Here is an 18936-nt window from a genome sequence, read left to right on the forward strand (position 1 = left end):
TTTGGTATAAAAAAATCCAAATAAGTGTATATTGATTGGTTTGGGCAAAAGTTATCGCGTCTGCATGCTATTGGATATATTTATGGAAATATTACTTATTTATTTTTACTAGTAATGGCGGCGATAAGCGGCTTATAGCGGGACTGCGATATTGTAGTGCCCAAATCAGACACTAACTGACACTTTTTGGGGACCAGTGACACTAATACAGCAATCAGTGCTAAATATATGCACTGTCACTGTACCAATGACACTGGCTAGGATGGGGTTAACATCGGGGGCAATCAAAAGGTTATCTGTGTGCCTAGCCTGTGTTTGTTTACTGTGTAGGAGGTGCTTTTACTAAGGGAAGGGATTGATCCATGTCCCTGCTTTGCAGGAGCACAGGATCCATGCCTTCTGAACTGACAGAACAGCAATCTGCCTTGTTTACATAGGCAGATTGCCGTACTGCCTGTGTAACGTCGGTGGACATCTAGTCCGTGATACCCACTGATCGGCTCCCACTGTGAACAATCACAGCAAACAAAAGCAACCGGCGGCATGAATTCGCACCTGCTACCCAAAAGTGCAGGATCATGTACGGTATATATACGTGATCCTGCCACAGGCGCCGCCCTGTAGCAGTAAAACTGGTATAGAGTGTTCGGCAAGTGGTTAAATTGGCGAACAACCATTACAGTCCCCTTTTAATGATCTATTTACTTTAAGGCTGAACTCCTTCAGCCTTCCCTTCAGTGTTGCACAGTTGTAGACAGTTGCAATAAGTCAAATAAAGCCCGACTCCTGGCTGGAGGATGTCCAGCATCATCCAGCATTTTCTTCCCCAGTCTTACTGTTCCTGTCCAGTTCCATTCATTCACTGGATTCTTTCAATCATGGAGGCTCAGCATCACATACAGCCAATACCTAGAGCAGTCTGCAGACTGCAGCCTGACTAAAAATGCCCACTCCCCCCCAGACTGACATCCACCCATTAAGGAATTGAAGCAGGTGCTGTAATGTTTTTAGGATGCTATGTACAGAACCCTGTGACCCCCCCCCCCCTCCCCACCACCACCACCACCAGCCAGAGAAGCACAGAGGCCCAGTGATGACATCACTGTGTCTAAAATAAGATATGTGGTGAAAACAGGTTTTCATAAAAAATGTCATTAGCATGTTGACGCGGGAGGAAAGGATGATTCAGAGATGGCAAAATGCAAGCAGATTAAACTTTAGCTTTGAAGCGAGTCTTTCCATTTCCCATGCAAATAAACAGTTTATTACCTCCATGAGTCACTCTATCAGTTATTTTCAAAGACCTCTTTTCCTAAAATGTTATGCCTAAAACTAGGAGTTAATGAATAGCGAATTTAGACTTTTTGTGAAAAGTCGACAGTCTCCTCATTCCCATCTCTTGCTGCTTCCTCTCTTACTGATCTATGCATTTGGCTGTCTCTTATAGGAAGGGTAGAGGTGTCATTGTCATGCAAGCTGTGACTGAAATGTAAGCAGGTACCGTCCACTGAATGTGGCGCTCCTCCACAGCGGCAGTGCAGGAAGAGAAGGAAGTCAAGAGTACCTAGTTTCTCTATGGTTTCCTCAGTCACAGGGAGGCAGCTATCTGATTTGGTGCTGACATTGGCAGCCATCTTTGGTCAGGCAGAGTCTATTTAGGACCGTAGCTCCCAGGTTTGGAGCGCATTTTGCAAGTGGCTAGAGTAGTGGCAGATCACCCGTCTGGCAGGGACCGTGCTCAGCATGAGGGAAAGGAGTAGGGAAAGTGCAGGGACATGCCATCCTTCCTGGAAGCCTCCTTGATTGGGTGCAAACTGGCAAGGCAGTCCACTCCCTTAAGACTGTCCGCACCTCTGGTCCACCATTTTTCTTCCGTTTTGCTGTTACAATTTGTGAGTGTTCCCAGTCGGGTTGCCTTTCTTGCCGGGTCTGTTTTTTATTGCTGGACTTCTGTTGAAATACATTCTTGCTACTGCATTTGGACTCCATGTGTTCTCTGCCTATAGACAATTTAGCATTTCCTTCTTTGCCATGCTAGTGGGCAGATGTTGTTACCCAATCAGGAGAAAAATAGCGATTTGGGAAACAGATGGGAAGGATTTTCCCCCTAAATAGTTTTATATGTGTCGGGGTTATTGGGGGTTATTAATATAATAATAGAAAAAAAAATGATTTAAAAAGCCATGTATATTTGTCATGGTCTTACCTTCTTGCTGTTCTCCTTCGTTTGACATGTGCTGGCGGCCATCTTGGTTTCTGGGTTTCTTGTAGCCTCCCACCCTGCGGCTCCTCCTTCCCACTGGGAGGAGCTGGATACCTAGCTCATATATATAGGAGGTCTGTGGCTTCAGTTCCCTGCTTGGTCCTCCTGTGTTCACATGCTACTAAGACTGCTGCTACTTCTGGTTCCTGTTCCTGGCTTCGTCTGACTACCCTGCTGGTTCCTGATCCTGGCTTCGTCTGACTACCCTGCTGGTTCCTGTTCCTGGCTTCGTCTGACTACCCTGCTGGTTCCTGATCCCTGGCTTCGCAAGGACTCTGCATCGGTTTCGCCATCCGTTTGGACTTTTGCTTTATAGCTTGTTTTTCAATAAAGCTTTCTTATTTTCACTTATCTGTTGTTGTACGTCTGGTTCATGGTTCCGTGACATTAGGACCAAGCCATGAATTCTGACGGTACAGGGCCATCCTCGCTACCCACGCTGGTTGCCAGACTTGATCAGCAGGATCACCTGTTGGGTCGGTTCGCCGTGGTGTTGCAAACCCTGCTTGAACGCACGGTACCCCAGGCCACGAATTCTGACGGTGCAGGGCCATCCTCACTACCCACGCTGGTTGCCAGACTTGATCAGCAGGATCACCTGTTGGGTCAGTTCGCCGTGGCGTTGCAAACCCTGCTTGAACGCACGGTTCATTTCGCTCCCGTTGCCGATGGGTCGGTTGTCGCTCCTGGGTCCGCTCCTACTGCCGCTCCGGTTGTTGCGCCAGAGTCTACCCCGACACCTGTTGTTGCGCCTGCGGTGTTTCGGGGTATGTCCGGTTCTGCCCCCCTTCCACAGCGCTTTGGGGGAGAGCCAACTCAGTGCCGAGGTTTCCTTAACCAGGTGGGCATTTATTTCGAGTTGCTGCCACATGCCTTTCCTACTGAGAGATCAAAGGTGGGCTTCTTAATCTCGCTGCTCTCGGACAAGGCCTTGGCCTGGGCCAGCCCTTTATGGGAGAACAACAATCCGGTGGTTGCCGAGTTTTCCGGTTTTGTTGCTTCTCTTCGGAAGGTATTCGATGTGCCAGCTCGTGCTGCCTCTGCTGCGAAGCTCCTTATGTCCATCAGACAGGGTTCACGATCCGTAGCTGAATACGCCATTGAGTTTCGTACCCTGGCAGCAGAGGTGGGCTGGAATAATGAGGCTCTGGTCTCTGCTTTCTCTCATGGTCTCTCGGATGCCTTGAAGGATGAGGTTGCAGCTAAGGACCTACCAGTGGAGCTCGAGTCTCTTATTTCTTTCCTGATTTTGATTGACACCAGACTCAGGGAGAGACCTTCCTTTAAGGAGAGTCTGCGGAGGCCTCCTAACAGATTGGCGCCTACCTTTGTTGTCCCACCCGTGCCTCCCTCTCCTCCCACGCCTCCTGGGGATGACTTGTCTGGGGGTGAACCCATGCAGCTGGGGTTTGCTCGCCTGTCCGAGGGGGAGAGGGTACTCCGGAGACGCGAGGGCCGATGCATGTACTGTGGTCTCGGTGGGCATTTTCGGTTGGCATGTCCGAACCGTCCAGGGAAACGCTCGCACCTGAGATCCTGTCAGGGGCAGATCTTGGGTGGAGTCTCCTCGTCCCCAGTTTCCCGTGTTGACAAACCACTGATCACTGTTGTCCTTTCCTGGGTCGGGGGCTCGGTGACGACCCAGGCGTTGGTGGACTCTGGTGCTGGTGGTTTGTTCATTGATAGTGTGTTCTCTGCCGCCAATTCCATTCCTCTGCAGGCTCGAGGTTCTCCTCTGGCTCTTGAGGCGATAGACGGCAGACCCCTTCTGCCGCCACACGTGACTCATGAGACCCTTCCAGTGGGGTTAGCCATTGGTGCCGTCCACAGAGAGTCGGTCTGCTTCCAGGTTATTTCGTCTCCACACTACTCGGTGGTCTTGGGGTACCCCTGGCTCCAGAAGCATAATCCAATTTTCGATTGGAGATCGGCCGAGATCCTCTCGTGGTCACCGCAGTGTGGGGCTAGTTGCATCCATGGGCCTGTCAAGTTGCTGTGTACTTCCTCGGACTCTCTGTTGCCCCCTGAATACGAGGAGTACCGGGATGTATTCGATAAGGTGCGCGCGGTTGCCCTACCTCCGCACCGCCCATACGATTGTGCCATCGAGTTACAATCTGGTGCCGTTCCTCCTCGTGGCAAAGTCTATCCACTGTCGGTAGCGGAGAATGAGGCCATGGAGGAGTACGTGAGGGAGGCGCTTTCACGTGGACACATTCGCAAATCCTCGTCCCCGGCAGGGGCTGGATTTTTCTTTGTGAAAAAGAAGGGCGGTGAGTTGAGGCCTTGCATCGATTACAGGGGTCTCAATCGCATCACGATCAAGAACGCTTACCCGATACCCTTGATTTCCGAGCTGTTCGATCGCCTTAAAGGGGCCACGGTCTTTACCAAACTCGACCTGAGGGCGGCATATAACCTCGTAAGGATCAAGGCGGGCGATGAGTGGAAGACCGCGTTTAACACCAGGACCGGTCATTATGAATCCTTGGTTATGCCCTTTGGGCTGTGCAATGCGCCCGCAGTCTTTCAGGAATTCATCAACGATGTTTTCCGTGACCTGTTGCAGCAGTGTGTGGTGGTCTACCTGGATGACATCTTGGTATATTCTGAGTCCATGGAGACCCACATTCTGGATGTCAAACGAGTGTTGCAACGGTTACGAGAGAACAAGCTGTTCGGTAAGCTTGAGAAATGCGAATTTCACCGATCCCAGGTAACCTTCTTAGGTTACATCATTTCCGCTGAGGGGTTCTCCATGGATCCTGAGAAGGTTTCGGCTGTCTTACAGTGGCCCCAGCCCAGTGGTCTTCGCTCCCTGCAGCGCTTTTTGGGCTTCGCCAATTATTATCGGAAGTTCATCAGGGACTTTTCCATGCTAGCCAAGCCTCTCACGGATCTGACCAGGAAGGGCAGTAATTCCCAGGTCTGGCCGCCCGAGGCCATCCGAGCTTTTGAGGCTCTAAAGTCCGCCTTTGTGTCGGCTCCGATTCTGTCGCATCCCAACCCTGGGTTGCCCTTTGTCCTCGAGGTCGACGCGTCTGAGACGGGAGTAGGCGCCCTTCTGTCTCAGCGTAGAACACCAGAGGGTCCTCTGCTCCCTTGTGGGTTTTACTCCCGGAAACTGTCTTCCGCGGAGTGCAACTACCAGATTGGTGACAGGGAGTTATTGGCCATCGTGCAGGCTCTTAAAGAATGGAGGCACTTGCTCGAGGGTTCGGTGGTTCCGGTCCTCATCCTGACGGACCACAAGAATCTGACCTACCTCTCTGAGGCCAAGAGATTGACACCACATCAGGCCAGATGGGCTCTGTTCTTGTCACGTTTTAATTACGTGGTCTCCTACCTACCCGGTTCCAAGAACATCAGGGCTGATGCCTTATCACGGCAGTACTCCGACCTGTCCAGGGAGGAGTCGATTCCGACTTCGGTCATACCTCTGAATCAGATCCTGGCTGCCATTCGCACCAGCCTTACCTCTCCCCTGGGTGAGCAGATTTTGGCGGCTCAATCTGGTGCTCCCTCTGGGAGACCCAACGGCAGATGTTTTGTGCCTGAGGAGTTGCGCACTCGGTTGTTGCGAACCTACCATAACTCCAAGACCGCGGGGCATCCTGGAAAGAATCAGCTGTCCTGGGCTGTTTCACGTCTGTTCTGGTGGCCTTCCCTACGTTCCGACATCGCCGCATATGTAGCGGCATGCTCCGTTTGTGCCCAGAGTAAGTCCCCTCGGCACCTTCCGTTGGGCCTTCTGCAACCCTTAGCCACCGGGGAGCGCCCATGGTCACACCTGGGGATGGATTTCATTGTGGACCTCCCTGCGTCCCGAGGCCATACGGTCATTCTCATGATTGTGGATCGGTTTTCCAAAATGTGTCACTGTGTTCCTCTCAAGAAGTTACCCTCTGCACAGGAGTTGGCCACGATTTTTGCCAGGGAGGTCTTCCGGTTGCACGGTTTGCCCAAGGAGATTGTGTCGGATCGGGGGAGTCAGTTTGTGTCCAGGTTCTGGCGCGCCTTTTGCTCCCAGTTGGGGATTCATCTCTCCTTCTCCTCGGCCTACCACCCTCAGTCCAATGGGGCCGCAGAACGTTCCAATCAGGCCTTGGAGCAATTCCTTCGTTGCTATGTCTCCGATCACCAAGACAATTGGGTTGACCTCCTGCCTTGGGCTGAGTTTGCCAGGAACACGGCGGTGAACTCTTCCTCTGGGACGTCTCCCTTCATGGCCAACTATGGGTTCCAACCTGCCGTGTTACCGGAGGTATTCTCTCCCCAGGATATTCCGGCTGTGGAGGATCACCTTTCCGTCCTACGTGCTTCTTGGGTACAGATCCAGAAGTCCCTTGAGGTCTCTGCGCAGCGCCAGAGACTCCAGGCTGATCGCAGACGAGCGCCTGCTCCTTCCTACCAGGCCGGAGACCGTGTATGGTTGTCCACCCGCAACCTCAACCTTCGAGTGCCCACTCCCAAGCTGGCGCCTCGCTTTGTTGGTCCCTTCCGAGTGCTTCGCAGGGTAAACCCGGTAGCCTATGCCCTTGCGCTTCCTCCTGGCATGCGGATCTCCAACGTGTTTCATGTCTCCCTGTTGAAGCCTCTGGTGTGTAATCGTTTCACTTCCTCGGTTCCTCGGCCTCGTCCGGTCCGAGTGGGCAATCGTGAGGAGTATGAGGTGAGCAATATCCTGGACTCACACCTGGTCCGCGGTCGGGTGCAGTTTTTGGTTCATTGGCGTGGTTATGGTCCAGAGGAGCGTTCCTGGGTTCCCTCCGCAGATGTCCATGCTCCTGCCTTGCTCCGAGCCTTCCACGCACGCTTCCCTCAGAAACCGTTCTTTACTCCGCAGAGGAGGGGCCCTTGAGGGGGAGGTACTGTCATGGTCTTACCTTCTTGCTGTTCTCCTTCGTTTGACATGTGCTGGCGGCCATCTTGGTTTCTGGGTTTCTTGTAGCCTCCCACCCTGCGGCTCCTCCTTCCCACTGGGAGGAGCTGGATACCTAGCTCATATATATAGGAGGTCTGTGGCTTCAGTTCCCTGCTTGGTCCTCCTGTGTTCACATGCTACTAAGACTGCTGCTACTTCTGGTTCCTGTTCCTGGCTTCGTCTGACTACCCTGCTGGTTCCTGATCCTGGCTTCGTCTGACTACCCTGCTGGTTCCTGTTCCTGGCTTCGTCTGACTACCCTGCTGGTTCCTAAACCCTGGCTTCGCAAAGACTCTGCATCGGTTTCGCCATCCGTTTGGACTTTTGCTTTATAGCTTGTTTTTCAATAAAGCTTTCTTATTTTCACTTATCTGTTGTTGTACGTCTGGTTCATGGTTCCGTGACAATATTTCATATTATGCATATGAGATTCTGAATGGTGCAGCGTCCATTTTGTTTTTAAGGTCAAAGAAAGTTCATATATGTACTTGTTAAACAAAATGTCTCTCACAGGCTTACAATAGGATCTTATACTTTCAGCAGACATTTCTATTTTCTTTTGTCATAAATAAGAGTCCTTTACACATCTCATCAGATAAGGACAATTAGTGACACCATACTAGTCTAGCTTGTAATCTTATCTGTATATAACAATGGACAATACCCCAGTATATTCTAGTTGTATTTTAAAATGAGCTATATATAAGTTTTTAAGATACATCATTATGTGTGAGAAGATATTAGCCATAATTATGTCATTATATTATGTAAGGCATATACATATATATTTAGGAATGTTATATCACATTTTGGGTTTGTATTCTTAAAGTAGTAATCTTACTTAGACTTAAGACTAGAGTTAAAAACATATTACTTCATTTCAAGGCATGTGGTAGGAGTGTTTATATAAGAATTGCTTTGGACTAGTTTAAGTGTTCAAGGTGTCGTAAATATTACAAACTAGACACTATGTCTGACAGCCTTTGGCATGGTCAAATAAGTAATGGCTATTCACTAGCCACTAGCCAGAGGTCAGAAAGGTCATCAGATAAGGACATAGTGGTAATTATGTTAACTCTAATGAACAGTGCAATACTGCCTCCTGTAGACAAAATACCAGATGCAGTTTTGGGATAGTTGAGATATTCCCATATAGAAATATTATATTGTATTAAAAATAATTATTATTAAAATGGTTTACCAGATCCAATAATTGCCAGAGAATGATGGAGATACAGATGGACATTTATGTATGTACTGGGAGTCTGGACAAAGTTTTATGTTGTGTTTTATGATTACTCTTACATATAGAGAAATCATCCTTTAATTTTATTATACCAAGTATTGGGTTAATTATCAAAAGAGGTGTGTCTCTGACCTCACCAGTTTAGGTATAGAATATCCCAGCCAAAGGGAATAATGTTTCATCCCTCTGGGTTTAACTTATGGTAATTTTTATAGCCCTTTGTTCTTACAAAAAGACCATTCATCTGAAACTTGGAGGAAACTCCTCCCTCACTGGCATCCATCTTAGGACTCTGGTAACGACCATTTGAAGCTAGCGGCCATCTTAAGTGTGGTAAATATGCCTTGCTATGTTATTTGATTTTATTCAACAATTGTTTATTTCCTTCCTTATATGTTTTATATTGCATATTTAAGGGTAATGAGATTACAATGCCAGCCGTATGAACCATAGTAGATTTTTCTCTAGAAAGCTGATTTTTGTTTTTATACATTTTTATTAATATCAGATTTAGTGCATTATTTGCAATTTGAAGTCTTCCGTTTTGCATGGCTTATTCTCACTCATCTGCAGTGTAGTGACTTTCGGCTATGCATTGCGCAGACCATTGTAGTCTGTTTATATAGAACACTTACCTATGGCTTATGCTATACCTGGGAAGAAATGGTAATCTTGCTTTCGTTTTACTTTCACTTTGTTTCAGTTTCACTTTCATTATTGAGCTAAACATCACATTGCATTGATTGTTTGAAGTTAGTATTTTATGTAGAGTTATATTTTTGTGTCACTTCTTGTTTGATCATATATTGTGATTTACATGTCTGGAGAATAAATATTTTATATATATTCCATACTGTAGACTGTACTCACTAAGATTGGTATATGCTTTTAAAAAGAAATTAATCAATTAAAAAGAATTCACGACAAATTGATTTATGGCATAAGTGGAGAGTCTCCTTCCGCACGGTTCTTTGCTTATTAACCATAAATAAATACACTGCTATATCCAGAGCAGTATAAATATTCTGATATAATTAAGTATGAGCGCAAGATATTTATTTAAACAAAAGAATAGTAGCGCAAAAAGTCAATCTGATATGACTCATAAAATATAAAAACAATACGACCATAAGCATAAAGGTGTTGCATAAAACACTCTAATTAGGGTGTAAAGTCCTTCAAAAGTCCATAGACCGTCCAGGAATATGTGATGTTAATACTGGATCACCTTTCAACCACCACCAAGTGTCACACCGAGAGGTCAGTAGAAGTGGCAACTCACCAAATGAAGTTGCTCAGGTGTTCTTACACAAGAGCAAAATAAGCAGGGTTCATAGATAGAGATGGCAGGTATACATAAAACGACCTGGGTTGTTCACCACTGCTGCATACACTTAACCAGACCTCCTTCCCACAGACTCCACTCGGCTCAGTGATAACATGTAAGGAAAAATTGCTCCAATAGTGAAGTACCGTAAAAACTAGACTTTATTGAAAAGTAAATTGCACTCACATAGGTAGTAAAAGGCAGGCTCTATGTCATAGCAAAAGCGGCCAGGTAGGAATCCTCACTTGTACAGTCCGCTGGGTTGACTCCACGCCAGCCCAGATACTTCCGGGTGGGTCCTCCGCCGTAACACGTGATGTCGGATGCGTCGTCTGGTCACGCCCCGACGCGTTTCGTCATTTCCGACTTCAACTGGGGGCGTGACCAGACAACGCCATCCACCATCTAAATAACTCCGCTGGAACGCACCGCGACCTATCGGCACAACGGTAGGCTAGCCGGAAGGCAACCAGCGCTTCCGACAGCGGAAGTAAACACTCGCATCCACATTACGTATATCCTTTCTACAAGGAAAGTGGCCGTGACACTGTTAGAACATCGGACAGCGCCGGAAATGCCGAAAAGACACTAAACGGTCACAAAGTGCTTATGTTGCAATAAAACTGAATGGTGACAATTTAAATGTAAAAAGCGTCATCCAAAGGATCTACCCTGTGCTGATATCAAGTCTGCAGAGCGTTGCCAAACGCATAAAACACATAATGCAACATCCACAATTTTGCACATAATGAATAACATTGCTAATCACCGTGAATATACAACATGTGAACTAAGATCAGTATATATATATATATATATAGAGCACCCCATGTATATTAAAAATATATATACACAGAAGAAAACACATGTATGTTAAAAATACATAAATATGCTAAAAAATCACAACCATAAAAAAATGTAATAAAATAAAGAAATGTAATAAAATAAAGAATAATCCACAACCCGGTAAACTGCCTGATGTCTACCAAAGATACAGAATGACCCCAGAGAAGGGGGGGGGGAATTCACGAATCGCTAATATAGCAATTCAGATCCAATTCTATATTTAACCCCGTCGGGGCGAGGGCCTGGGTGAGGAAAATCCACTTAGTCTCACACTTGGAAAGTTCCCTCACCCAATTCGACCCCCGCCACGACGGATATTTATTATTAAATATTCTTACATATGTTTAAAAATATTTCTATCACTAATATTGATGATGCAACTAGCAGTTTAGCAGGAACACAGTGGTATGCAGTTCTTGCACCTTCACCACTCAATGCATGAATTGGCAAGGGGTGCTGGAGTTTGCTGGAGAGTCTTTTGATGCTGGCTACGATGATCTATTGTTGTTGGGAGGGGTAGCTGGAGGCCATTTACTGTTTGGGGTTTCATGTTGCTGGGGGAGGGGTCTACTGTTGAAACAGGGTCTATTGTTTCTGACTGCTAGAGGGTCTATTGATGCTGCCTGCTGGGGGATCTATTGTTGCTAGCAGGAATATGTTGTTGCTGGTGTGGATCTATTGTTGCTGGGGGTGTATTTTACTCCTGTTGGGGTATTTGTTGCTGGGGTAAACTATTGTTGCTGGGGAGGATCTATTGTTGTTGGGGGAGGATGTGCCTGAAGGGAACTATTATTAATAGGGAGTTTATTTTATAGCATTTTTTGTTATTATTAACAAATGGCATTCAAATTACCGAGCACCACAAAATGATACTTGGTTCTGTATTCTCTAAAAGTACATGGAGGAACAGGGCTTAAGGTCAACTGGTCCAAGTCCCAATTGCTTGCTTTTGATCCAGAAGCCAAACGTCTAGCTCTGCCAGCTACCTGGTTGGTAAAACTGTCAAGGCTCAGCTGAAAGCATGAGAGAACCTTCCTGTCAGGTCACCTGTGGCCAGATGACAAATGCACCCTGTTGGAGGCAGGGGAGCAGCGCAAGGTGGTGAACCCGATAGCAGACTGCTGCGGGTGGACCGGAACGTGAGCCCAAGATTCCCCAGGGCGCAGAGTCTAAGACCCAGCAGGTGTTCACCAGAGCCTCTAGTGGTGAGGATGGACTTGGCTGCAGCTGGGCCCAGGTCGTGGCTCCTGGGGTCCCCCAGGTCACGTTCCGTAGGGAGAGAAGGGAAGCAGCCACTCAGGACACACGGAATGGTGATGGGTAAGCTGAGGTCGGGGTAACAGGCAGACAAGGGTAACCAAGGGACAGGCCAAAGGTCAGGGTAACAGGCAACCAGGAATAGTCAGAGACAAGCCAAAGTCGGTACACAGAAAAGTAGATCAAGCACATGGCAAACAGGAAACAAACATCTGTATAATTTGGGATGTAGGTATCAGATATTATATACGGTTCTATTATAGAGCACAATCATATTGAAGGATACAAACACTGTTGAACAGCAAAGCAGACCTGCAGTGCACTGGTTAATATAGACTTCCTGTGATAACCTGGGGCGGGGCAGGAACAGGAAGTAGAGGTGATAAAAAGGAACCAAAAGTGCAGTCTGAGCTCTAATACAGACATGAAGGGACAGGTAAGCTTACCAAACACTATTGCAAGTCCATGACACTTCCTTTCTCCCTCCTAGGCTGTATTAACCTTATTAAAATGAAGATCCTCCCTAAATTTAATTACTTGTTCCGTAACTCCCCACAGTGCATTCCCCAATCGTTTTTTTTCTCAATTGAACAGGATTTTTTCTTCCTTCCTTTGGGGCCCACATCCCCCTCTGTATACATTATCCACCCTTATGCATCCAACGTCCCAGGGGGGGCTTGGCATTTTCAGACTGCCATAAATAATTAGTTGCGGCTCAGTTGGATCTGCAGTTTGGTGGCTAATTCCAGATAAGTCCAACCCTGCTATGATTTTGGAAGCCATTGTTTTGCCCTCTATGGAGGCACTGTTAGACCTGCCTCACCGTGGACCCAAAGCTCCCTATGATTTGACCCCTTCCATCCATGCATACAACTCTTCAGGCCTGGAGAGCAGGGTTAGCATACAAAAAATCCCCTCAATGAAAAAACCCTACCTTACCACACTTCTCTAAACTCCTTGACCCCAAAGTGTGGACCAAATACAACATTAAACTGATTTTGGATATCACCTCAGATCTTTCAGTATACTCATTCAACCATCTAATGTTTCAATATAATGTCCTGCCCTCACATCTATAGATATTTATAGTTGTCCCATGCCTTCAGAAGTCAGCTAGCTCCCTCCTAAAGAGACACTATTGGTGCAACCAGACTTGGAAAGGGTTTTTGCGTTATGAATGTTCAGAGAAACCTACTTCTTTCATTTATGCACATCTCCTTCGGGTCTCCTCCTCTGAACAATCTATGCTTCGTCAGCACTGGTTCCATTATGTTCTGGAACTTGAGGATCGGGAGGAGATATGGGATTTCCCATTTAAAATTCTTGTCTCATTAAGAGTCCGGCTCATACAGTATAAGATCATTCACAGGACATATCTTACCCCTTACCAGTTGCATAAAATGAGGACCTTCCTTTCCTTGGAGTGCTGGTGATGTGACCATTCCCCCGGTAGATTTAGTTAATATATAATGATGTTGTCATGTAATCAGTGTCTACTGGACACAAGTACTCTCTGTGGTGAATGAAATATCCCCATAGTTTCATCTCCAAAAAGTTGTCTGCTGGGATTGGTGGAAGAGCTGGTACCTAGGGTAGCCGAAAGAACCCTGATTGGCCTCCTTTTGTTTTATGGTAGGAAAACTATCCCCTTGTGTTGGAAGAAATAGGCTCCACCCTCCCTTTCCCTTTGGAAAAAGCTTGTGCTTCCTCTGTATAAGGACACCTATCTACATAGAAGATACATAGAAAATATGATAGACTTTGGGCTAAATAGTTGGCAGAACCTTCTACCACAACGGCTGACTAAGAGGTTCACTGGGTATTCCATATATCCTCTTTTAGGGACAATTTTAAGTTGACCTTCGCTGTGTTTTTTCTCATTTGAGGACTACCGCACTGACTGTCAATCTTTTGAGCATGAGCCATTTTAGTTGATGGCTTCACCTTACCACAGCACCTGTGTTTTCCCTGATGTTTTCTTGCACTGTAATGCTTTACTGGGACCCATGCATGGGTCTACTGTCTGGAGCGTGTCAAGACTGTCTGATTGAGTTAATGTATGTTTGAGTACCTTTTGTATGTTTTTATACGCAAATAAAAAGATTTTCGAAAAACAAAAAAAGCACTGGGAGGTTTGTAGAGGGCAAAAACAAGGGACAGTGCTTAGAGGTGGTGGGGGCAGAGCCAAGGAGTGACTTATGGGAGGGGGGATATCTGCATATGAGAGTTTACAATTTCTAAAACCAAGCAGCAGAGGTCTGCAGTGTTGGAGCATTAAACCGTAGGGATCCAAAACTTAATGGAAACATATATTTATCTATGAAGGGGTCAACAGTCATGAGGACATGCACCCACAATGAAGAAAACCCCATGATAAGTATGCAGATAACCAAATGTTGAATAGTTCATTGGATCTATAAAATATCTGCATGTATGTATGCGGTTTCCTTTATCGAAGTTTCAATGTCTTATCTAACTTGTCTGTATTACAGTAATCGTTTCTCCTTCCAGTGATTAAGTAAGAGCACCTTGCATGTCCTTTATTAACTTTCAAGTTTTGAGCTTTAGAACATATATAACTTGGCAGATGTAAAAGTAATTAATTTTATTCATCTGAGGTAATTCACTTAAAGGGTCTCAATCAATTTCTTAATGCTTCATCAGGTTCAATGCAAATGAGACAATTTGTGTTATTGAGCTTTTTGCTTAATGAAGTTGAAACTGTATTTTCAAAGTCTTAACTCATTTTTTAATCATGATATCATTATCTACATTGTTTAATCAGCACCACTTAGAGCACTTCTCTTTTCTTCAGTAGACACTCAATATACTGTTATATAGTTTAACAGGTATATTATAAGAATAAAAATGTAACACATATAAGGGTGAAAACTGCTAAGAAACCATTAAATTGAAGGTTTGGAATAAAAAAAGAAACCATTAAATTGTTTCACATTTTTCCAGTACAATACATTAGTATTATCATTGTATGGGATTTATATAGCACCAACAGTTTGTGCAGCACTTTACTAAAAAAAAGGGAGACAGAATCGGTACAACACAATTCAACAATTATAGGGCCTTATTTGAGGGAGCTTACAATCTACAGAGAATGGGAAGTGATGCAAAAGGTAGTAACTGTTGTTAAAGAAAGTAGTTGTTGGATAGAGGCTGGATAGGCTTCCTTGAAGAGATTAATTTTTAGGGATCACCCAAGAGCAGACAACGTAGGAGATAGCCTTAAGGGCCATACACACTATAAGATTTTCTGAAGACTTTTTCCTTTAGACTTACCAAAACCATATAATATGAGGTCAAACCTAAACACTTTCAATTTGTATGCAATCTGGCAGGCCCTTGCACTACATAGAAAAGGTAAATCTGAAGGAAATCTAACCACAAAAGTTGGATAGTGTGTATCCAGCTTTACAGGTTGAAGCAGGAATTTCAAGAGGATGGGAGAGGCTCTGGAGAAGTCCTGGAGGTGAACATGGTAGGAAGTGACAAGGCATGTAGAAAGAAGGAGATCTTGGTAGGAGCAAAGGGGTTGGTATGGGTAATATTTTGAGATGAGGTTGGTGATGTAACTGGAGATAGAACTGTGGTTGACTTGTTCTTAGTATATTGATTTTTATTTGTTGGGGGATTCAAAGCCAGAATTGAGATTGGCAGAAAGCAGTGGCATATACTACTGAGCAGCTGGTGAGTCTGGCTGCAGCATTCATAATACCTTATATACAATTATGTATTAACTCTGATACTGTATACAGTGCTGGGACAAGGTCATATGGTGCCCAGGGCGAAGATGGCAAAGTGTGCCCCCCCCCCTGCAGTTCAGCGTTCTTACAGAGTGCCAAAATATGCCCGGTATAGAAGTGGTTAACTGTCCCAGGAACCTCTTATGGCAAATGGACCCACCGTCCAGGAAACAAATACACAGATGGTCCCCAAAATACAAAAGTCTCGCTCGTAGTAGTCTAAGAATCTTTAAAAAATGTATTTAAGGTATACAATATTGCACTTATAGCAGGAAGAACATGTCATTTCATTAGGATCAAAACAAGCCAGCTGGCTAATCGCAGCTACCTGTCCTTCCGGGATTCGAGAAGCGCGGTGACGTCAGCTGACGGAGTGATGTGCTGATGTCACCCCGGTACCGGTCACATTGGTACTTTGTGTTTATCACTGGTGTTTGACTCAATTTGTATTATGCAGCATGAGGGGGTTAATGTATTGCGCTGGTCACTGATAGATTAATGACCAGTGGCAGTTAATTAACCCCTTTGTGCTGCATTAGTGGCACAAGTGTCAGTGTTACTAATGTATCAGGGACAATACATTAACCCCCTCATGCTGCATGTTACAGAAATTAAATGATAGAGAGGGAGAGAGGTGGGGGGAGAGAGAGAGGGAGAGAGAGAGGGAGAGAGGGGAGAGAGAGAGGAGAGAGAGGGAGGGGAGAGAGGGAGGGGAGAGAGAGAGGGAGAGGGAGAGAGAGAGAGAGAGAGAGAGAGAGAGGGAGAGGGGAGAGAGGGAGGAGAGAGAGAGAGAGGGAGGAGAGAGAGAGGGAGGGGAGAGATGGAGGGGAGAGAGGAGAGAGAGGGAGAGGGAGAGAGAGAGAGAGGAGAGAGAGAGAGAAAGAGAGAGAGGAGAGAGGGAGAGAGAAAGAGAGAGAGGTGAGAGAGGGGGGAGAGGGAGAGAGAGAGAGAGAGGGGAGAGAGAGAGGGGAGAGAGAGGGGGAAAGAGAGAGAGGAGAGAGAGAAAGGGAGAGAGAGAGAGAAAGGGAGAGAGAGGGAGAGGAGAGGGAGAGAGAGAGAGGAGAGAGGGGGAGGAGAGGGAGAGGGAGGGAGTGAGAGAGAGAGAGGGGGGAGAGGAGAGGGAGACGTGGGGGAGAGAGAGAGAGAGGGAGAGAGAGGGAGAGAGAGGGAGGGGAGACAGAAAGAGGGAGGAGAGAGAGAGAGGGATGGAGGGGAGAGAGAGGGAGGGGGAGGGAGAGGGAGGGGGATGGAGTGAGAGAGAGAGGGGGGAGAGAGAGGGAGGGAGAGGGAGTGAGAGTGAGAGAGGGAGAGGGAGACAGGAAGGGAGGGAGTTACATCAGAGTACTCACTGGGAAGCAGAAGGGAGGGAGTGGATGGATGGGATGGATGAATGGATCAGACTGCATCTTTCCTCTTCTGGTGCTTAGTGCACAGGAGGGGAGGGCGGGAGGAGGAGGAGCAGCAGCAGAAGGAGCTCTGTCTCCTCTCCTGTTTGTGGGGGAGGGAGAGGGGGAGTGTCAGCGCAGCGGCTCTATCTGACTGATCTGAAATGAAAGGATGAAAGGCTGGACTGCTCTAAGGCTTGTGCCGAGTGCAGGAGCGCACTCGGCACATCGTTGCAGGAGGTACAGCAATCACACACAGTTGTCCTTTTTCGAAGTGCACTTCACTGCGCCCCCCTCCCTCCAATAAATTGTACCGCCCAGGGCACCCGTCCCTTCCGCCCCCCCCCCTGTACCGGCTCTGACTGTATATACAAATATACACTTCTACAGGTAAGGTCACAGAGATAATAGTTTTATACAGCATTTGTGTAGTTGCATAGTTACATAGGTTGAAAAAAAGACACATGTCCATCAAGTTCAAACAAAAGATACAAATACATAAATGAAACCTGTAGCCTCAAAACACTAAACTTGTGGTTGGTCCTGAAGAAGGCAAAAATCCTTAAATAAAGCATGCTCTAATACACTCCAATAAAGGAAACTTTCATTTCTGATTCCTTAAAGCAATTGGATACTCTCTGGATCAACAATCTACAGTATATTTCTTAGAAATGTTATTGGCCAGTTATATTTTGTGTATTTAGAACCACATCCAGCTTCTTCTTTTTTTAAACACTCTACAATGTTGGCTATGATTAGCTCCCGAGGAAGTCTATTCCAGCTCTTACTGCAATTAAATGTGGAACCTACAAAAAAAACATTTTCTTCTATGTGTAAAGAGCACCCCCTTCTCATTTGCAATGATCTAAAAGTGAACAGCCATGCCCCAAGTTTACTATATGAGCCATTTTTGTATTTATTTAACCACTTAAGTCCATTTTTGACACATGTTGTTAAAATCAGTATTTTTTGCTAGAAATTACATAGAACCCCCCAAACATTATATATATATTTTTTTTTAGCAAAGTCTCTCAAGAGCAAAATGGCGGTTGTTGCAATATTTTTTGTCACACGGTATTTGCGCAGCAGTCTTTCAAACGCCATTTTTTTGGAAAAATTACATTTCACTGCATTTTAAAAAACTAAACAGTAAAGTTAGCCCATTTTTTTTTGTATATTGTGAAAGATAATGTCATGCTAAGTAAACAGATACCTAATATGTTATGGTTTTAAATTGTGCACACCTGCGGAATGGCGACAAACTGCGGTCAATAGAATTCTCCATAGGCGATGCTTTAAAATTTTTTAACGGTTACCAGTTTAGAGTTTACAGAGTAGCTCTTTTTTTAAAATTATTGCTCTTGCGATCGCGGTGATACCTCACATGTGTGGTTTGAACAGCGATTTAATTTGCGGGCGCTACTTCCGTATACGTTTTCTTTCGTGCGCAAGCTCACGGCGACAGGGGACGGTTAAAAATGTTTTTTTTCCTATTAATTTTATTTTTTTTAATTCTAGCACAGGTTTTTAAAAAAATAAAAAAGCTGATCACTTTTATTGCTGTCACAAGCAATGTAAACATCCTTTATGACAGTAATAGACAGTGACAGGTACTCTTTATGGGGCGATCGGGGGTCTAAAAGACCCTAGACCCCTCCACTGCACTTCAATGTATTAAAAATGCCGAAAACTTAATTTTTGAATACAATCACTTTTTAGATTCGGCGCCTTTAGCAGCTGAATAACCCAGGCGTGACGTCATGGATGCCACCTCCAAGTTACGTCATCGGAGACCCGGTCGAAGCCAAATCCGGAGGTGCCCGGGTCTCCAGGTGACCTGGCCATATTTTGCAATTTGGCACTGCGCTATTTTAACGGACAACTGCACGGTCGTGCGACGCTGTACCCAAATACAATTGATTTATTTTTT

The sequence above is a fragment of the Pelophylax lessonae genome (genome assembly GCF_965119305.1).
Source record: "Pelophylax lessonae genome assembly, chromosome: 5".
NCBI classification, from domain to species: domain Eukaryota; kingdom Metazoa; phylum Chordata; class Amphibia; order Anura; family Ranidae; genus Pelophylax; species Pelophylax lessonae.